The sequence below is a fragment of the Tamandua tetradactyla genome, chromosome 12 (genome assembly GCF_023851605.1).
Source record: "Tamandua tetradactyla isolate mTamTet1 chromosome 12, mTamTet1.pri, whole genome shotgun sequence".
Lineage (NCBI taxonomy): Eukaryota > Metazoa > Chordata > Mammalia > Pilosa > Myrmecophagidae > Tamandua > Tamandua tetradactyla.
Window position 1 is genome coordinate 23,865,153 of NC_135338.1, and position 22,940 is coordinate 23,888,092.

A 22,940-nucleotide genomic window follows, 5' to 3' on the forward strand; every position below is an offset into this window, starting at 1 on the left:
GATACTTTAGTACACTTCTTTTCCCCATTTTGGCTAGGATGGTATTGTTGATCCCACAGTGCCAGGGCTGGACTCACCCCTGGGAGTCATCTCCCATGCTGCCGGGGAGACTTTCACCCATGGATGTCATGTCCCATGTAGGGGGAAGGGCAGTGATTTTACTTATAGAGTTGGGCCTAGAGAGAGTGAGGTCACCTCTGAGCAGTGAAAGAGGTCCTCCAGAAGTAACTCTTAGGCTATACCTATGGGTAGTCTAAGCTTCTCTGCTACCTACATAAGCTTCACAAGGGTGAACCTCAGGGTCAAGGGTTTGGTCTATTGATTTGGGTGTCCCTAATGTTTGGCACAGTATCAGATTTAATAGTTTCGTGTTTTTTTTTCTCCCTTTACTTTTATTTTTATTTATATTTCTTTAGAGTAATGAAAAAGGCTCAAAAATCAATTGTGATGAATGCACAGCTATGATGATACTGCAAACCCCTGTTTGTACACTTTGGATGATTATATGGTGTGGTAGTTAGATTCAGTTGTCAACTTGGCCAGGTGAAGGCACCTAGTTTTGTTGCTGTGGACATGAGCCAGTGGTACGTGAACCTCATCTGTTGCTAATTACATCTGCAGTCGGCTAGGAGGTGTGCCTGCTGCAATGAATGATGTTTGACTTAATTGGCTGGTGCTTAAATGAGAGCGCGCAACATAGCACAGCCTAAGCAGCTCAGCATTTCTCATCTCAGCACTCTCAGCTCAGCCCAGGCCTTTGGAGATGCAGGAAGGAGTCACCCTGGGGAAAGTTGTTGAAACCCAGGGGCCTGGAGAGAAGGCCAGCAGAGACCATCCTGTGCCTTCCCACGTTAAGAAAGAACCTCAGTGGAAAGTTAGCTGCCTTTGCTCTGAAGAACTAACAAAATAAATCCCCTTTTATTAAAAGCCAATCCGTTTCTGGTGTGTTGCATTCCAGCAGCTAGTGAACTAGAACATATGGTATGTGAATACATAATATATCTCAGTAAAATTGTATTTAAAAAAGTAAATTGGATTTCTTTGAATAAAATCTCATGTAATTTTTTGGCTTTTGATTATCTGACCCCATTTTAAAACTGAGGTGAATTCACAAGACATCAAATTAGCCATTATGAAGTGTACAATCAGAGGCATTTGGTATATTCACAATGTTATGCATCACCTTTATCTAATGCCGGAACATTTTTGTCATACCCAAAGGAAATCCCATGCCCACATGCCACTCCCCATACTCCTGTCCTACCAAATTCTGTCACCTAGTAATCTTTCTTTCTCTATGGATTTACCTATTTTATTTATGCATATAAGTGAAATCATTAAAAAAAAAAAAAGGTGAACATTAAATAAAAGAAAGACTACTGGTGTGATTAGCCCCACTCTGACATCACATTAGCAGGTGTGGTCCTGTACCCATCATGAATAATTAAAAACACTCTTATGGGGAAATTCCAGGAGTGTAAAAGCTACCTACCTCCCCTGGAGCCAGGGTAAAGGCTAGACTTTGTAGGCCAAATTCCTTACTAACTTAATTAAACTTAGTTGAACCAACAAAACTGTTTTCATGTCAAGCCATTTTGACACATTTTTAAATTATTACACATTTTCTGCTTTCTCAGACAGAGGATATTGGGCATAATTAATATTCTTTGTTTAAATAAAAATTTAATTACTTTTTATTTAAATTATTTAAGTAATTTAAATAAAAACACTATTGGGCACTAAATATGCTCTGTTAGTGCTAAAGTACTCTGCACAATTTATTTACTTCTCACAACCTTTGAAGGTACTCTGTTTTTCCTTTTACACAGACTGAGGTGCTAGAGAGGTTAAGTACATTCTTAAGACTCAAATGGTAATGACTGTTCTCTTAGCAATTTGTCAAAGAAAAAATTCACTGAGCAATGTGAAACAGTCAAGGATGACTTTATTCATAGCTATCAATGGTAGAAGAGAGAGCATTGAACTCAACTCTACAGAAACTAAATAAACTAAGCTTTTTAAGGGCCTAGGGTGGGTTAGTGGAAAGACACTGTAGATAGTAAGGGGTGTATAGGTGAGTGGTTTAGTGAGGTTGCCATTAAGACCACTTGGTTCTGAATGTTTCCTTTAGAGTAAGTAAGCCACTTGGGGTCTGTAAGTCCTGGAGGGAGGAAGAAGGGGAGAAGGAGCTACCTAGTTAGGAGCCTCTCTGGCACCTAGGTAGTAAAAGGACCTAGTTGAGAGGGAGATCATGTTCCTGAAGTCTAAAGTTTATAGGAGGGTAAGGCCATCTTGGTCATATTTCTATGCCCTGAATATTTCTTTTTTTGTGGAGTGCAGTAGAATAGTTCTATACAATATTTGCTTTTAGTTGTGTTTTGTATACTTCCCCTTTCTCTTCTAGTTGCTAAACTACTATATCTTGGGAATCATATAAACAACCTTGCTAAGAATTATGTATATTATATTCATTTAGTCTTCAAATGCAGGTCTAAGGAACAAGTATTTTCATGTTTGGTTCAGAGCATCAGAGATGAATGGGTGTTACTATAATGAATAGTTTTACTTATTTATTTGTGCTTTGAGATTTCAGGATCATGGCTAATTGAGCTTGATGCTGGAAATGTTAAAAATGCAAAACTTGTGAAAAGAAGAGAGAGCAAGTATAATTCAATTGCTAAGTAAGAATTTAAATTTAATTTCTAAAGGAATTAAAGAAATTAAATTTTCTTTAATTCTCCATTACTGTTAAGTTCTTTAAAAAATCGTTGAGAAAAGCTCACTTGAAATGAACAGCCTTTAATGTCTAATTTAGATTAAGAACTTCTGGCTATTTTGGAAACTAAAATTGAATAGTGTAATACTATTTTTAGACTTAAAAAAGATGAAATATTTAAACTATGCGGTCCCCTATTCCCTGTCAATACAAGTATTTTGATTTTACTAACTTTAAAGCTTATGCTTTGATAAAATGAATAGAATATTCATGCTATAGAAGTTGCATTTGATTTAAATTGCAGGTAAGAAAGTTCCTAAATTCCTAAGTCATGTTTTTAAAACTTATTAAAAAGACAAAAATAAACAAATTAATGGGGTGGGAATTAGAGGTGTGGGATGCTTTGGGTGATGTTTTTTATTTTTTAAAGTAATGAAAATTACTCTAAAGTTGATTGTGGTGATGAATGCACAACTGTATGATACTGTGAGCTATTGATTGTATACTTTGGATGGATTATAGAGTGTGTGAATATGCCTGAATAAAATTGCATTTAAAAACTTAACTGAGATATAATTTGTGTGTTGTAAAAAAGTTAACATAACAGAAAAGTTAAGTATAAAATTAAGCCCCCACTATCTTATAGTCCCTCTCTCCAAGGCCTGTTTATTTTTGTTTGTTCTTTTATATACAAGCGTATGTTTGAATATGCACATATAGGATCATCAGAGTTTGCACATTGGCAGATCACTTGACCATAATTGACCACTGCGCGTGTGTTCTAGTTTGCTAGCTGCCGGAATGCAATATACCAGAAACAGAATGGCTTTTAAAAAGGGGAATTTAATAAGTTGCAAGTTAACAGTTTTTAGGCCATGGAAATGTCCCAATTAAAGCAAGTCTATAGAAATGTCCAATCTAAGGCATCCAGAGAAAGATACCTTGATTTAAGAAGGCGGAGGAAGTTTAGGGTTTCTCTTTCAAGTGGAAAGACACATGGTGAACACAGTCAGGGTTTTCTCTCTCAGTTCGCTAGGGCACATGGCGAAAGTGTTGTCATCTGCTAGCTTCCTCTCCAGCTCCCTGGGAAGCATTTCCCTTCTTCATCTCCAAAAGTCTCTGGCTGGTGGGCTTTCTGCTTCTTGGTTCTGCTGTGTTCTCTGCTCTCTCAGATTCTCAAGCTTTCTCCAAAATGTTTTCTCTTTTATAGGATTCCAGTAGTCAAGACCCACCTAGAATGGGTGGAGATACGTCTCCACCTAATCCAGTTTAACAACTACCCCTGATTGAGTCACATCTCCAGGAGATAATCTAATTAAAATTCCAAACACAGTACTGAATAGGGATTAGAAGAAATGGCTGCCTTTGCAAAATGGGATTAGGATTAAAACATGGTTTTCCTAGGGTACATTCATCCTTTTAAACTTGCACAATGTGTTTTAAAAGGTTGCACAATGTGTTTTAAAAGGTATTAGTTTATAACATTTAAAAATAGATACTTTCCACATAAAACCGAGATTTTTAGTTTATTTCAAAAAATACTGCAACCTCTTTCACACATGAAAATAACTGGTTAGAATGGCTGCCCCCTTGAGATAGGGTGTGCATGTTCTGATTTTCCACAGTTCCCATTTAATTTATTAATGTTATCTGCCTGACCCCATGGGCATTGAGTTTGTGAGCCTTGCTCATAGATTTATTATATTCTATATCTCCCTCCTTCTCCTCTCCCTCCAGCATATCTTGGATATCTTTCCATATTAGTGGAAATAATAATAATTAACATCACTGAGAGTTTACCAAGCATAAAATACTTTACTAGAACATTTCAATTCATTTAATCCTCATAGTGGTATCACACTGGGATAAGAAGCCAAGCTGGGAGTTGAATCTATGCAGTCTGGTCCTAGATTGTCACCTCTTAACCACTACATTATACTTCTTGGCTTGTAAAAATTAGTTCATATAGATGCACATCTTTCTTTCTAATGACTCTATTTCACTGACAGATATAGATAATAACACTGTACATTTTTCACTGAATGTTTGTGAGTGGTTTTAGGGTCACCCATATATGAATTTAAATTTTTGGTAAATATTGCCAACTTGTCCTCCAAATAATAATGTACTAATTAATATTCCCACCTTCATTGGGTATTATCTCTTTAATCTTTGTCAGTTCTTTTGAGGTTTATCTCTTTCTTGAGTTACATAGGTAGATTAGGACTCTTTGTTGCAAATGACAGATACCCAGCTCAAAATTAGCTTAAATTAAAAGCAGAATTTATTAATTTGCATGTGTAGGAATTACAGTATAATTCCTCTATACTGAGTATAGAGGAAGAGTTGACTTTAGGGACTCACACAATGTAATTTGAGACTCTTAATCTCTATTTCAGTACTCTGCCTTTCTGTTACAGGTTGACACCCTTTATGTAGCAAGAGTTAGGGGGAGGGGTGAGCCAGGAGAGAAGAGCAATTCCAGGCTTTCTCCTTTCTAACTAGAGGAAAGATTTTCCTTCTCCTGGCATTTGTATAGAAAATTCCCAGATGCTACTTCACCTGGTATGCTGGTTTGAAGGGGTGTATGTCCCCTAGAAAAGCCATGTTTTAATCAAAATCCCATCTTGTAAAGGCAGAATAATCCCTATTCAGTACTGTATGTTTGAAGCTATAGTCAGATCGTCTCCTTGGAGTTTTAATCAAGAGTGATTGTTAAACTGGATTAGGTGATGACATGTCTCCACCCATTTGGGTGGGTCTTGATGAGTTTCTGGAGTCCTATAAAAAAGACACATTTTGTAGAGTGAAGGAAATTCGGAGAGAGAAGAGAAGGCTGTAGCACCACAAAGCAGAGTCCACCAGCCAGCGACCTTTGGAGATGAAGAAGGAAAATGCCTCCTGGGGAGCTCCATGAAACAGGAAGCCAGGAGAAGCAGCTAGCAGATGACACCGTGTTTGCCATGTGCCCTTCCAGATGAGAGAGGAACCCTGACTGTGTTCACCGTGTGCCTTTCCAGGTGAGAGAGAAACTCTGACTGTGTTCACTTTGTGCCCTTCCACTTGAGAAAGAAGCCCTGAACTTCATCAGCCTTCTTGAACCAAGGTATCTTTCCCTGGAAGCCTTAGATTAGACATTTCTATATACTTGTTTTAATTGGGACATTTTCTCATCCTTAGAACTGTAAACTAGCAACTTACTAAATTCCCCTTTTTAAAAGCCATTCCGATTCTGGTATATTGCATTCTGGCAGTTAGCAAACTAGAACACCTGGCTTAACTACCATGTTTATCTTTGGGCTGCTTATTGTGTCTGTGTAAACTTTGGCCTGTTCTGCATCACATGTCCATCCTTGGGTCTTGGAAGTAGTACACTAAAAAAGCAGACTCTCCATCATCACATAGAAAGGGAAAAGGGAAGTTTTCAAAAGAAGAGGAGTTTCTGCCACTAAAAGGGAGGAAAGTATGCTGGGCAGACAACTCCTTTCGTAGAAATTTTCCTGAAATCTTGATGCCTGTTTTCTTCTTTTTTTTCTTAAGAATATAGTTTTTTACATCTATTCCATTTATTTCTCTTGCCCTTATAGGATGCTTCGTCCATGAAAACACTTCTCTAGCAGACTGTTTCAAATTAGAATTTGAGCAGGTGGATTAAATCCAGGGCCCCCTAATTTATATATCAAGAATATGCACAATGATTGACTCCCATACTCTACATAAGAATAGTTATCTTCGAGCATTTTAGAACAATAGTATACTTGTAGTAGAGAATAAGATTTTACTAGTTTTAAAATAACCCTTTTGGTTGCTTTATTTTAAATTTCTGATTTAGTCTTTTTTTCTTTCCCTATGAACTGTACTTCCTATTTTTTCCTAAATTTTGTTCTGTCAACACTTATCTGTGAGATGTTAAAATAGGTATAGTATCAAAAAGTTTTTTACATTGTCAAATAAATTTGGAAAGTGCTATGTAATATTTTCCCTTTTGAAGATGCACAGTGTACATTAGCAGGTTAAAGAGTTAAAGAGTGTAAATTCTATTATAGTTGTGGATCCTGTTGAACCTCTTTGGGACATGGTCTTTCCCTGAAATAATCTTTTAGAATTCTATGTAAGACCTGTATATTTTTTATTCTTTTAACTTTTTGTTGTAGAAATAGTGGTTTCCCGCTATATCTCTATTGTGAAAATTAATTATTATATTATACTGGATTTGCCTGTAAGCATATATATATTATTTTTTCCTAATCTCTTACCACCTTCTGGTTTTTCTTTTTTTAATCATATTAAAATATTTACTGAATATATTCTTATCTTGTTCAGAATATCTATGACAGCAAAGGCTAGAAACTGACCAGTGTTGATTCTGTAACTAATAAATGAGCAAAAAAGATTGGATGAAGTTCTATTTTGTTTTTCTCCAGTGGGAATTTAGTATCATTATCTATAAAGTGGAAAGTTGATTAGATGATCTCTAAAATCTCCTTTTGTTCTAAAATTTTATTAATTCTAGTCTTTGGAACATACCCTGTATTTACCATTCTATCATTGCTTATGCTTATGTTATTTACAGCCTATTACTGATGAAAATTATTGATCTAAAATGCCATCCTTCAAATAGGAAAATTACTAGAAAATTACTAGAAAAAGAAAGTTACATTCATATGAAATGGAAATGGAAATAAATGTCTAACTTTCACTACATAATATGTACAATTTTATTTCATTAAATTTTACATGCTGTGAAGTTCAAATGGCAAGACATGTAAGATTTAGAACGACCATTACATGAATGTAAGCATAATAGTTGTTTTGCTCAAACTTAGAAGAATAATAGTGATTTAGGGGCATTTGGGATATTTTCTTTTTTAATTTAAATTGTGTTAATATATTATACCAGGTATCTGGGAGGCGAAATTAGTACTTCCCTTAAAAAATTAGATTAAGTTCCTATTATATATTTTTTAAAAGCTATAGTAAAAATAATACATAAAACCTCAATGAGCAATATTATGTTTTAGGCTTACATGGGTCTTCAGAATACTAGGTGGGTTCTGGATTAGACTGCTCAGGTTTATTTCTAAGTGAAGTGAAGTGAAGTTTTCAGTTACTTAACCTCACTAGGCTTCAGTTTTCTCATCTGTAAAATGGGGAATGCTATTGCCTGCCTCAAAGAGTTGTCATAAGTGACATAATGAATGTAAACATTAAATGAGTATGCCTATATAATAAGCACTCACTAATTGTTGTACATTATAGCAAATATGAATAGAATTACTTTTATACACTTGGTAACAGAAGACAGTGGATACAACTTTTAGATATTTGACCTCGATCTTGTTTTAATCCTAAAAGGTTTACCCACTATTTTATTTTATTTTATTTTATTTTAGGAGGATCATTACATATCAGCACTGTACCACGTTTCTGATATGAATTTTTATTTTCCAGCTTAAATTTTGAGCAGAATCAGAAGATGCTATTTATGAAGTAGTAAAAAAAGGATGAGAACTGAGAATTTTGAGGTACAGGTTTAAAGTAGATAGGGGAAACTGCTTCTGATATTCGCTAACACTTGTTAACGCCTGTGGAAAAAACTGCCTCCACATACATACATGTTTGCCTTTCTCTCTCTCTTTCTCGTTTTCTCTTGTTATGAGGTACTATAATTAAGAAAGTTTTGAAAAGTTTGAAATGTTATATAAATATTATATAAAAGATGGTAAATGATAGCAAAATCAAATAAATAGATGATTGTTGAACTGTAATGGAGGATTTTTTACATGGTAGACGAGGAAAATAGTAAATGTATAAGTTATCCTAGAGATAAGTAGCTGGAGTTTGGACCTTCTGTGTTGAAGAAGCAGTGAATATATGTAAAAGAGGGCAGATACTTTATAAAATATCAGATGACAAATGAGAATGTTGAAAATTTTAGAGCATTGCCAAAAATAATTTTTGGCAGGAAAATTTGGGAATCAGTAACTTAGGTTAATACTTGACTTGGGATTTTCCAATTCTCTTCTGCAGATGGGTCTGTGAAGTGGCAAGAATTTAAAACATTGTCAGTTAACATCATAATGAAACAGTCATTCCTTTTTTATTCTTAATGTCGTTCTGAAGTGGATCATATCTAATACATGAGAAACTCAAAGATGAATAATGAAAAAACCCCATAGCAGGAACTTTTAAGCAACTGAATACTTAAGACCTGATTTTATTGCTCTGTTTTCCTGTCCAGAAATAATATATTAGACTGGCCATAGCCTGCCTTATTAACAAACAGTACAGCTCAGTTCAGTATGTAGCATATGATATGCTTTGCACTGTGTTAGGCTAAAACTACTAAATATTTATGTCATTCTTAAGCATAAGCACTTGGTTGTAAAGATTTTCATATTTAGTCATTTATATATAAAAACACTTGCCAAGTTCTGTTAAATACTTGTATAGTACTTGTAAGTTTGGTCTGCCAAACTTTTTCTATAAAGTAACAGTAAATATTTTAGACTTCGTGGGCTATAAGATTTCTGTCACAGCTACTCAGCTCTACTCTTAGAGCAAGAAGCCACCATAGACAATCTATAAACAAATGAGCAAAGCTGTGTTCCAGTAAAACTTTATTTACAAAAACAGATGGCAGACCAGAGTTGGACTGTAGGCCATAACTTGCTGACCCCTGCCCTAAGACATAGTCTGTATGAGGAAAATCTAATTTTGAGTTACTTGCATATGAAAACAATTTTTATATTCGTCAAAATTGATATTATAAACCACCACAAAAAACTACAATTTGATGTCTCTTACATTTCTGTGAATTAATTTGGTGGTTCTGTTTTAGCTGGTGTTGCATTTACATTTAACTGTAGTCATCAGGAGGCTCAGACTGGGATCTTATCTGGCACTGTTGGCCAGGGCTTTGATTGTCCTATATTTTGGTCTCTCCATGCTGATTGATTTGCCGCATGTTATGATGGCTGGGTTCAAGGATATTCCAAGACTAAGAGTTGTGAGAGAGAGAGAGAGGAAGCAGAAGCTGCTAGGCCTGAAACTGGCCCAGAAACAGTTACAAGTCCAGCCCCAAGTTACCCCAAGTTACCAAAGTGGGAGTCACTAAAAGTAGCAGTCTACCACAGGATTGTTTGTTTATGAATTACCTTTTGTATAAGAGGATATTTATTATAAGAATATCTGAATGTCTGTCTCACAAAACCCAAATACAGAATCAGGTTCTAGGAATATTGGACCCAGAGTTTGAGGGCCCTTAGGACTGTTTCTCACCTTTGTTTCACTGAAATCCCCTTCATTTTCTCTTACCTAAGATTTTCCTTTTCTCACTAGAAAAAAATTCCCATTGACAGCTCATTAGTTTTTTTCCATCTCACCATTTTAGCCATTCAGAGAGGGACTGGCTTTATTTTCATTTGTGTTTCAGAAATTTTCAAAGAAGATTTGTTTTAGATTACTATCTGTGTGCAGGTGATAAAGGTTATGTTGTATCAACCATTTGGGAAGGAGGAGTGCCAGTGAACAGGAATGGGATGCTGACTGCACAGTGCCCAAGTAGTTCACTTGCCTCTGCTCCAACCGTCTATTATTAATATAAAAATGTATTATTTTAATAAATAATTTGTTTCTCTGTTATAGGCCTAATTTACTTCTTTTTTCAGCAGTCTATCTTTGGATACTTCATTATTCTCCTGGAGAAAAGGATAAAGTAAGGACTTGAATTAGTTCAGAATTTTGAGTATTTATTGTAATCTCACTCTGCCTTGAGTAGGATACAGGGGCGTTTGGTGTCTACTATTTAACTCTGCAACCCTTAACTTAGAATCAAATGCAAAGGTGGTGATCTTACTGTGCTTTCTTTCACCCACTGGTTTCCAGGGTTGATTTGGCTGATGTTGCTGGCTGAGTGGGTATATTTTTTCTCTGAAAAGGGACTACTTGCGTATCTGAAAGCAAGTGACTATAATACAGAATGAAATAAGAACTGTAATAGAAGTACAGGCAACATGCTGTGGGGGCACAGAGGAAAGAAAAATTAATTTTGATTGAATGGCTGTAGGAGGGATGACATTCTAAAGAAGATAGTGTTTGAGTAGGGCCTGGAAGGATGAATAAACCATTCTTAGAAAAGAAAGGTAATCTGACTGTCAGGTTTCTTGGCTGCTGAAGGTGTGGCACCAGAATGTCTAGGCTAAATTGATGAACTTAAATACAGGTATAGTGAATTCAGGATAAACAGTGGCATGCAGTTTTCTTAACTTTCTTGAATTAGAGTTATAAGAGCTAACTCAGTTTTGTTACATTCAGATCTTAGGTGATGTGCTGGTTTGAAACTGTTATGTACCTCATGTTCTTCTAATTCATTCTTGTGGGTACAAACCCATTTTGGATGGCTTCTTTTGATTAAGTTGTTTCCATGGAAAGTGACCCAACCTGTTCCAGGTGGGTTTTACTCTACTTGCTGGAGTCCTCTGCGGGAGGGACATTTTGGAGAGAGCTCAGAGCTGAGAGAAGCTAAGAGAGGAAAAAAATGTCCACAGAGACATTTTTCGAGAGAAGGTCCAGCAGACATCACTCTGCGCCTTCCCATGTAACCAACGAACCCCGGATGCCAACAGCTTTTCCTCTGAGAAGGTATTCTCATTGGTACCTTAATTTGGACATTTTCATGGCCTTAGAATTGTAACTTATAACTTAATATATGTCCTTTGTAAAAACCAGTCCATTTCAGGTATTCTGGCAGCTTTATATAACTAAAACAGGTGACTATGTGGCAATTTGAAATTTGAGAATTTGATTTTTAAATAGTTTATTTTGAAGGTTTAGATTCTTGGTTTCAGAAAGAACTTTAAAGACTATCTATACTAACCTACTCTATTAGATAAAGAAACTAAGAACTAGTTAAATGACCTTTTTAAAGTTACATATCTAAATAATAGAATTGGACTAGAACCTAGTCCATATTTCTCCTAGTCTTGGGTATCTTTTTTTAAAATTATTATTATATAGTATACCTTCTGTAGTAGTCAGATATGTCCCATGTATACACACATTTCAGTACCCATTTGAAAGACCCTAGTGTTTAAAATTGTCATATAGCATACATATAGAAAATTACACAAATATTAGTTGTGCAACATGATGACTTTTTCATATATATATAGACTATTATCATTAAGATGAAGATGTAGAACATTTCCAGCACTCCAGAAGTCTCCTTCTTGCTTTTTACTAGACAAAAACAACTTCCCCCAATTAACCACTGTTCTAATTTTTAGCATCAGAGTAGATTATTACAGTAGATTATCATTAGATAAATTTTACCTGTTCTGGAACTTCATACACATGGAGTGACATTTTTTCGCTCATCATTACATCTGTTGTGTTTACCCATGTTCTTGTATGTAGCAGTAATTAATTATTTTTATTGCTGTGTGATATTTCATTGAATGAGTGGATCAATGTCTATTCTTCTGTTAATGGATATTTGAATTATTTCTTATTTTTTACTATTGTGAATAAAGCTGCTGGGAATATTCTTGTATATGTCTTTTAATGAATATATGGTCTCATTTCTCTTGGAAGTATCTAGGAGTAGAATTGCTAGGCTGTTGTCTTTCAAAATGATTCTATCGTTTTACATTCCTACCAGCAAAGTATGAGAGCTCAAATTCCCCTATATTCTTGTCAAATTTTGGTATTTTCAGTCTTTTTAATTTTAGCCATTGTGGTCAGTGTGTAGTGGCATTACATTTATATTTGTCAGTTGAGTTATGATGGTGAGCACCTTTTAATTTATTAGCTTGTTTTTCTTTTAATGTTTAATTTTAAAATAATTTCAAATGTGAGGCCAGAAGCGAAAATAATAAAAACCTCTGGTGCTCCCATTGCTCCAGTTAACTTTATCTACCAGTTTTAACATTTTACCACATTTGCCATATTGTTCTATTTATCCTCGTGTCTGTCAGTTCATCCGTTCATTTATCTATATCTGTCTAATTATACATCTGTTTTCTGATCATTTGAGTATAGGCTATATGCATCATGCTCCTTGAACTCTTAATACTTCCATGTCCATTTTCTAAGAACAAGAATATTTGTTCTTAAGTAGTTACCAGGTTCAAGAAATTTGACATTGATAAAAAGCTTATAGTCTTTATTCCAATTTTTTTTATGGCCCAGTAATGTCCTTTTGTCTTTTCTCTTCCATAATCAGATCCCATCCAGAATCATCTCTTATTGCATTTAATTGTCATCATATCTCTCTCTCTTTTTGAAGATTAAATACTGTTCTGGTTTGCTAGCTGCCAGTATGCAATACACCAGAAACAGAATGGCTTTTAATAAGGGGAATTTAATAAGTTGCTAGTTTGCAGTTCTAAGGCTGAGAAAATGTCCCAATTAAAACAAGTCTATAGAAATGTCCAATTTAAGACATCTGGGGAAAGATACCTTGGTTCAAGAAGGCTGACAACGTTCAGCGTTTCTCAGCTGGAAGGGCACATGATGAACATGGTGGTGTCTGCTGGCTTTCTCGTGGCTCTACCAAAGAGGGACTCTCTCCAAAATGTTTCCTCTTTTAAAGGATTCCAGTAAGCAACTCCACCTTCAGTGGGTGGAGACACACCTCCATGGAAATCATCTAATCAAAAGTTACCCACAGTTGGGTGGGTCACATCTTCATGAAAACAATCAAAATGCTCCCACCAGCAATATTGAATGAAGATCAAAGGGCATGGCTTTTCTGGGGTCCACCACAGGTTCACACTAGCACAAATACTATTTTACATTTTTTTATTAGAGCAATTGTAGGTTTATAACAAAATCATGCAGAAAGTAGAGTTCCCATGTACCCCCTGCCTCCTGCAACACCAACACTGACAGTTTTCCCTGTTATTAACATTTTGCCATTGACATGATACATTTGTTACAACTGATGAAACAATATTATCAATTAACTGTAGTCCATAGTTTAAATTAGGATTCACTCCTTGTGTTGTACACTTCTATGGGTTTTTAAATTTTTATTCTAGTATCACATATACAATCTAGTATTTTCTATTTTAACTGCTTTCAGGTATACCGTTCAGTGGTGCTACCATCAGCACTGCCCATTTCCAAAATTTTTTCATCACCTCATATAGTGACTCTGAACCAATTAAGCATTAACTCCCTATTCTGTACCCCCACCCCAGCCTTTGGTAACCTTAGCTTTAGTTTCTATTACTATGAATTTGCTTATTCTAATTATTTCATCTCAGTGGTATTATATAATATTTGTACTTTTGTGTTTGGCTTATTTCATTCAACATGATATCTTCAAGTTTCATCCATGTTATAGCATGTATCAGAACTTCGTTCTTTTTTGTGGCCGAATAATATTCCATCATTTGTATATGCTACAGTTTGTTTATCCATTAATTGGTTGATAGACACTTGGGTTGCTTCCATTTTTATGCAGTCTTGATTAATACCGTTACAAACAACAGTGTGCAAATATCTGTTTGAGTTCCTATTTTCATCATTTATTTTGGGTGTATACTTAGAAGTAGGATTGCTGGCTTGTGTGGTAATTCTGTTGTTAATTTTCTATACTTAACTGTTTTCCACAGCAACTGCACAGTTTACGTAACCATCAACAATGAATGAGTGTTTCTGTTTCTCCATGTTCTCGCCATGGTATTTTCTATTTTTTTTTTTTTTTAAATAATAGCCATTCTAGTGGGTATGAAACAGTATCTTCTGGTGGTTTTGATCTGCCTTTTTCTAATGGCTAATGATGATGAGCATCCTTTCATGTGCTTATTGGCCATTTGTATATGTTCTTTGGAGAAATGTCTATTCTAGTCTTTTGGCCATTTTTTGATTGGGTAGTTTGTCTTTTTATTGTTTAGTTGTAGGATTTCTTCATGTATTCTGGATAATAAAAACTTATGGGTAATGCAGTTTCCCAATATTTTCTCCTGTTTTGTAAGTTTTCTTTTTACTTTCATGATGAAAATCTTTGATGCTTAGAGGTTTTTAATTTTGATGATGTTGCTTTATCTATTTTTGTTGTTGTTGTTGCTAGTGCTTTTAATATGGAGTCTAAGAAACTATTGGCAAACACAAGGTCCTGAAGATGCTTCCTTCCATTTTCTTCTAGGAGATTTATAGTTCTGTTTCTTATATTTAGGTCTTTTATCCATTTAGAGTTTATTTCTTTAGGGTGTGAGGTAGGGGCCTACTTTCATTCTTTTGTGTATGGAATTCCAGTTTTCTCAACACCATTTGCTGCAGACTATTCTTTCTCCTCTGAGTGGACTTGGCACCCTAGTCAAATATCAGTTGGCCACATATGTGAGAGTTTATTTCTGGACTTTCAATTCAGTCTCATTGGTCTATAAGTCTTTCCTTTTGCTAGTACCATACTGTTTTGATTACTGTAGCTTTGTAAATATATTAAAAAAAATCAGTAAGTATGAGTCCTCCGACTTCAGTCTTCTTTCTCAGTCAGTTTTACATATTTGGGGCTGCTTACCCTTTGATCAGCTCTTGGTGATTGACTTTTCCACTTCTGAAGGTAAGGCTTTTAGATATTTTAAATGTTTTCTTTATTGTGAAATATAACATACATACAAAGAAAAGGAAGAAGAAGCAATAATTTTCAAAGTATACTTTAGCAGATAGTTACAGAACAGATTTCAGAGTTTGGTGTGGATATACCATACCACTATTTCAGATATTTTCTTCTAGCTGCTCCAAAATGTTGGAGGCTAGAAGAAATTTCAATATAGTAATTCAGCAGTCATACTCATTTGTGAAATCCTATTTTCTCTATTATAACTTCTTTGCCTTTGATCCTTCTCCCAGTCTATAGGGATCTTTAGGCAGCCTATTCTGACTTTTTAATGTTGAGAAGGGGTGTCGACACTAAAGGATAGGGACATGCAGTTAGTTGTAACCTTAGAGAGGCTGGTCCCTTTGGGTTTCAGGATTGATGTGGCCTAGGAACCCTCTAGAAATTATAGATTCCAGGAAAGCAAACTTAGTGCATGAAACATTTATAGAGTCTCAGTTCAAGGACTAGGTATTCTTAAGAGTTAATAAGAGTGATGCTGTTGGAGTTTAGCAAACCATGGAAGTTAGCACTGTCTAACTGAAGATTGCATAGGAGGGTACTCAAGAATAGCCTCTTAATGTATTTGGTATCTCTTAGCCACTACTGCCTTATTTTATTACACTTCTTTTCCCCCTTCTGCTCAGGAAGGTGTTGTTGGTCCACAGTGCCAGGGCCAGACTCATCCCCAGGAGCCACGCCCCATGTTGTCAGGAGACTTTCGCACCTGAATGTTATGTCCCAGGTAGTGGGGGTAGGGTGATGATTTTCCTTGCCCAGTTGGGCTTGAAGAAAAAGAGGCCATATCTGAACAACAAAAGAGTTTCCTGGAAGCAACTCTTAGTTGTTGTTATAGGTAGTCTTAGCTTTTCCACAACAGAAATAAGTTTCATAAAGGCAGGCTTCAAAATCTAGGGTTTGACCTATTTTCTTGTAAGTCCCCAATGATTGAGAGGTATCATGGTCAGGTTCGTGTATCAACTTGGCCAGGTGGTGATGCCTGGTTGTCTGGTCGAGCAAGCACTGGCCTGTCTGTTGCTGTGAGGACATTTCATGGACTTAAATCATGATCACATTGACTGCGCCCATAGCTGATTGTATTTGTAATTAGCTAAAGGGAGTGTCTTCTGCAGTGAGTGATGCTTAATCTGATTACCAGAAGACTTCTTCGAGAGTTCAGAAGAGTTGGTCACTCTTCCTGCTTCAGCCAGCCAGCGTCTCCTGAGAGTTCTTTGAGGACCTTCTTCAGAGCTCCCAGCTTGCAGCCTGCCCTGTGGATCTTGGACCCTTACATCCCCATGGTTGCCCAGCCAGCCTCTCCTCAGAGTTCATTGAAGACCTTCATTGGAGCTGCCAGCTTGCTGCCTGCCCTATAGACCTTGGTCCCTACATCCCCACGGTTATGTGAGACACTTTTATAAATTTTGTATTTATGGATATCTCCTGCTGATTCTGTTCCCTGTAGAACCCTAGCTAAGACAAGAGGGTACCCCGGGCTTCCCAGATGGGAAAGCTTAATAATTTCCTTTTTTTATTCCTTCAGACCCTCAAGGGATTCTACATATACTTTGTAATTATCAGCTCACCATAGTCTGAGTTGCATTAGGGTGTAACATTAAGCTATACAGAGTTGTAAAGCCTTATTCCTGTTCTGGACTACAGGAATTTGAGTTGTTTAAATGAGCCATCTAGCAGATTGATTTAGATTGTGTATTATGAAAATTTAGGTTCTAGACATAAAAAACTTCTCTGGATTTTGTCTCATACAGTAGGTGAGAGTATAGAGTACATACACTGCCATCTTTCACCCTGTATTCTGATTCACCCTGTATTTGTCCCATCCAGATTGGCTTTGTTTATTTCTCTAATTGAGGCCTGATCTCTTTTTCAGTTACTTTAACTGCTATTGTATGTAGCTATGCTATCTTTAAGGCCTGCAGCACTCTATTTCTGGGTTTTAGCTGTCACAGAGTTACACAAAGTTCCAGGGAAACAGAGCTGATACACATATAGCTCAGTGTCTCAGAATCTAGAAATACACTTACAACTTCAGATTAAGGGTGGCTACTATAAGGGCTTATGATATAGGCTCCAATTTTTGTATGAGTATTTTCTGAAAGAGACCTTAGCATATTTATTCTTTTGTTTCTGACTTATTTTGTACAACGTATTGTCCCCAAGGTTTATTCAGTTTGTTCCGTGCCTCTTGACAATCTTCCTTTTTGTAGCTGCGCCGTATTCTGTCATATAAATGTATCAAAGTTTGCCATTCTGCTTCTTAGTCATTGTACCCTTTGACTCCCTCATCTATTGGGTATCATGGATACCAATAGACAATTTTCATTGGCCCATAGTGGCAAAGAACTGACAAACAAAAGTCATTAAAATATCAAATTAAAACTACCCCTTATCACTTGTCCCTCCCCATCAATTAGGTACCCCTGGTAGTACTGTGGTATTGTTGATGTCTTCCTGTTAACCCTTGGCCATAGCATGAATTTTGTTTTTCTCCCCATACCCCTCTACTGTTGACTTTTTGTCCAAGATGAAATGTTTGAAATCATTCATTCCAGAACTCATTTACAATTATAGATTTAATCAGGGGATACATAGCACTATACATGCCCTTTCAATCATATTTGTATCAATATGGCAGTATTACTTATAACCCCACTGATTAGTTACCATCAGTTCTATCAGTTCTTTTGCATTTAAGTTCAGCCTCACTAGGAGTCTTTTCCCTGTCTCTATTCTGTGTACTTCTATGTCTGCTGTATTCTACAGTATAAGCTCTGAGATTACCTTTACCAGAGTCAAAATAGCGAAATCGTACTGCATTTGTCTTTTTGTTTCTGACTTATTTCACTCAGCATTATATCCTCAGTGCTCATCCACATTGTCATGTGCTTCAGGACTTTACTTCATCATTGCTGCATAATGTTCCATCGTATGTATATGCCACATTTTGTTTATCTACTCATCTGTTGATGGGCATTTGGATTTTTTCCATCTTTTGGCAATTGTGAATAGTGCCACTATGAACATAAATGTGCAAATGTCTGTTTGTGCCACTGTGTTCAGCTTTTCTGGGTATATGCCAAATATTGGTATTGCCAGGTCGTATGGCATCTTAATATTTGCTTTTGTGAGGAATCACCAAATTGTTTCTGTAGTGGCTACACCATTATACTTTCTCACCAACAGTGAGTATATGCTCCAGTTTCTCGACATCCTCCCCAACATTAGTAGTTTTCTGTTTGTTTAAAATCACCCATTCTTATAGGTGTGAGGTGATATTTCATTGTCATCTTGTTTTGCAGTTCCCTTATAGCTAAAGAAAATGAGCAGCTCTTCATGTGCTTTTCAGCCATTAGGACTTTGGAAAAGTGTCTGTTCATAGCCTCTGCCCATTTTATAATTGTTTGTTTGTTATTTTATTGTTGACCTGTATCATTTCTTTATGTACACAGGATATCAAGTCTTTATCCTTTATTTGGTTTCCAAATATTTTCTCTGAGTTGGCTGCCTCTTTACCTTTTGACAAAGTCCTCTGAGGCACAGAAGCTTTTGATCTTAAGGAGTTCCAACTTATCTATTTTTAATTTCTCTACTTGTGGAATTTTAAATTTATGGAGCTACTTCTTATTACTAGATCTCGAAGATGTTTTCCTGCATTTTCTTCCAGAAATTTTATGGTACTGGCTCTTACATTAAGGTCTTTAATCCATTTTGAATTAATTTTTATATAGGGTGTACGTAGGGATCTTCTCATTATTTTGGCTGTAGATATCCAATTCTTTCATGCCTATTTATTGAAAAGTCTATTCTGTCCCAGTTCAGTATATTTGGGGGCCTTAAGAAGGTTGATTGTCCATAGATTTGGTGGTCTAACTGCACTCGATTCTATTCCATTGGTTGATACTTCTTTGTGCCAGTACCATGGTGTTTTGGCCACTGTAGCTTTATGGTAAGTCAGGAAATATTCGTCTCCTGTGTCACTCTTCTACTTTAGGATATCTTTAGCTGTTTGGGGTTCTGATTATTAGGTTTTGGTGTCAGCTTGGACAGGTGATGATGCCCAAGTTGGGCAAGCACTGGCCTGAGCATTGCTGCAAGAATTTTATGTGACTGATTGATAAACTGGAAGACTAGTGTAGTAAATCATCAGCCAGTTGATTGCATCTGTGGCTGATCACATCTGCAACCAACTGTGGCATTTCCCCCACCAACAAGATAATCCAGTCATTTGAAGGGTTTTAAGGGAGAAGAGAAACTTTCACTGCTTCTTCAATCAGCAAGCCTCTTCTGTCCAGTTTGTCCAGGAACTGCCAGCTGCCCTATGGAGTTTTGTACTCTTCCATTCCCACAGTTGCACTTGACACCTTTATAAATCTCATATTTACAGGTATCTCCTGTTGGTTCTGTTTCTCTAGAGAACCTGACTAATACAGGGGTCTCGTTCCCTTCCAAATAAATTTGATCACTAGCTTTTCTAAGTTTGTAAAGTTGGTTGTTGGGAGTTTGATTGGTAGCGTATTGAATCTATAGATCATTTCTGTGGTACTGTTATCATAACGATATTCAATCTTCCTATCCATAAGCACGAAATGTCTTGCAATTTTAAGTCATTTTTTTTTTTTTTTGGGTACATGGTCCCAAAGCCTGGGTCTCCCACATGAAAGGTGAGCATTTTACTACTGAATATACATTCACCCCGTATTTAAGTCATTTTTATTTCTTTTAGCAATGTTTTATAGTTTTCTGTTTACTAGTCCTTGACATCCCTAGTTAGGCTTGTTCCTAGATACCTGATTCTTTTGGTTGTGATTTTGAATGGAATTTTTTCCTTAATTGTCTGCTCAGATAGGTCATTACTTATATATAGAAATGTTGCTGATTTTTGTCTGTTAATCTTGTATCCCATCACTTTGCTGATTTTGTTTATTAGCCCAAGTAACTTTATCATAAATTTCTCAGGGTTTCTAAGTTTAGGATCATGTCATCTGCTAGTAATGAAAGTTTTATTTCTTCCTTTCCTTTTTGGATGTCTTTTATTTCTTTCTCCTGTCTATTCATTCCAGCTAGAAACTCTAGTACAATATTGAATAGTTGTGGCTGACAGTGAACATCCTTGTTTCATTCCCGATCTTAGGGGGGATACTTTCAATCTCTCATCATTAAGTATATGCTGGCTATAGGTTTTTCATGTATGCCCTTTATCATATTGAGGACGTTTCCTTTGATTCCTACCTTTTGAAGTGTTTTTATTAAGAAAGGATGGTGAGTTTTGTTGAATGTTTTTTTCAACATCTATTAATATGATCTTGTGAAAGTTAGTCTTTATTGAAGTACACTCTGTAAGAGTGACTGTGTTAGCCCTTTACAAGAAGAATTTTATCTTTTGGACCACCTTTGCATTCTTGGTATAAATACCACTTGGTTGTGGTGTATGATTCTTTTAATGTGTTATTGGATTTGATTTGTTAGTATTTTGTGAGAATTTTTGCATCTGTGTTCCTTAGGAAGTTTGGGCATAGTTTTCTTTTCTGTGTCATCTTTACCCTGTTTTGATATTAGAGTGATGTAGCTTCATAAAATGAGTTAGGTATGTTCCTTTTCCCTCATTTTTTTCAAGCGTTTGGGCAGGATTGGTGTTAGTTCTTTTTGAAATGTTTGCTAAAATTCCCCTGTGAAGCCATCTGGTGCTAAACTTTCCTTTGTAGGAAGATTTTTGATAACTGATTGAATCTCTTTACTTGCAGTTGTTTGCTTGAGGTCTTCTGTTTCTTCTTGAGTTAGTGTAGCTTATTTGCGTGTTTCTAGGAATTTGTCCAGTTCATCTGAGTAGTCTAATTTGTTGACGTAAAGTTGTTCATAATATCCTTTTATGATTTTTTTTTTTTTATTTCTTCAGGGTCCATGGTAACAATTCCCTCTTGTTTCTGATTTTTTAACTTTGCATCCTCTCTCTTTTCTTCCATGTCAGCCTAGTTAGGGGGCCCATCGATTTTATAGATTTTCTCAAAGAACCTACTTTAGGTTTTGTTGATTCTTTCTATGGTTTTTTTGTTCTCCAGTTCATTGTTTTCTATTTTAATCTTTGTTAGGTGTCTTCTATTTGCTTTGGATTTATTTTGCTGTTCTTACTGTAGTTCATCAGGTGAGCAATTAACTCATTAAGATTTGTTCTTTGTTCTTTTTTAATATAGGCATTTATGGCAATAAATTCCCCACCCAGACTGCCTTTGCTGCAACCCATAAGTTCTAATGTGCCGTATTCTCATGTTCATTTGTATTATTCTATTTGGGGTTCATTGGGCTTCTTTGATTTGCACATTTATGTCTTTTATAAGGGTCAGGAATCATCCCCCCATTATCTCCTCAATTAATCTTCCTAGCTCTTTATTCTTCTCTTCTTCTGAGTCTTATATTTGTGTACTTTGTGTTGTCTATCATTTCCCTGAAATCCAATTGAAAGTTTTCCTTTTTTTTTTTGCCTTTTGTTCTTTTGTGCGTTTGGAGTAAATTTTCTTGTTTTCTACATCCCTTAGTCTTTCTTCCACCTCTAAAAATCTGTTGTGTGTCTCTAGTGTACTTTTTATTTGGTCTACACTATCTTTCATCTTTATAAATATACTATTTTTTTAATTTATTCTTTCAATTTCTTTATGTTCTTCTAGTGTCTTTTTGATTTCCTTTATGTCATTAGCCAACCCATTGAATTTATTTAGTGGAGTTGTATGAACATCTGTGATTAGTTGGTCAAAGCTTGTGTCTCCTCTGGTGTTTGACCAAATTAGGCTGGATTATACCTATATGCATCTTTGTATACTTTATGATTTTCTGTTGCCTTTGAGACATTTAATTATCTTTTTTTTAATTTTTTTTATTAATCAAAAAAAAGAAAAGAAATTAACACAACATTTAGAAATCATTCCATTCTACACATGCACTCGGTAATTCTTAGTATCATCACATAGATGTATGATCATCATTTCTTAGTACATTTGCATCGATTTAGGAAAAGAACTAGCAAAACAGCACAAAAAGATATAGAATGTTAATATAGAGAAGACAATTAAAATAATAATACTAATAAAAAATATATAAAAAAGGAAAAAGAAAAAAACAAAAACAAAAGATACAAACAAACAAACAAAAAACTATATTTCAGGTGCAGCTTCATTCAGTGTTCCAACATGGTTACATTACACTTAGGTATTATTGTGCTGTCCATTTTTGAGTTTTTGTATCTAGTCCTGTTGCACAGTCTGTATCCCTTCAGCTCCAATTACCCGTTATCTTACCCTGTTTCTAACTCCTGCTGGTCTCTGTTGCCAATGATATATTCCAAGCTGATTCTCGAATTTTGGTTCACATCAGTGGGACCATACAGTATTTGTCCTTTAGTTTTTGGCTAGACTCACTCAGCATAATGTTCTCTAGGTCCATCCATGTTATTACATGCTTCATAAGTTTAGTCTGTCTTAAAGCTGCATAATATTCCATTGTAGGTATACGCCACAGTTTGTTTAGCCACTCTTCTGTTGATGGACAATTTGGCTGTTTCCATCTCTTTGCAATTGTAGATAATGCTGCTATAAACACTGGTGTGCA

General features: G+C 35.7%; 1 protein-coding gene across 21 annotated transcripts in view; it reads left to right on the forward strand.

Moving 5' to 3' along the window:
* The window catches only part of GPHN (gephyrin), a 750,954-nt gene that overhangs the window by 16,098 nt on the left and 711,916 nt on the right, over window positions 1–22,940 (forward strand). The window contains exon 2 of one of the 21 annotated variants that reach the window (XM_077122755.1): window positions 2,594–2,681. The exons of 19 other annotated variants lie outside the window; for them this stretch is intronic. The gene's annotated coding sequence lies outside the window, so the exon portion shown is untranslated. Of the gene's footprint in view, window positions 1–2,593; window positions 2,682–5,736; window positions 5,823–22,940 lie in introns of all 21 variants that reach the window. One more of the 21 variants, XM_077122756.1, reaches the window with a different exon arrangement.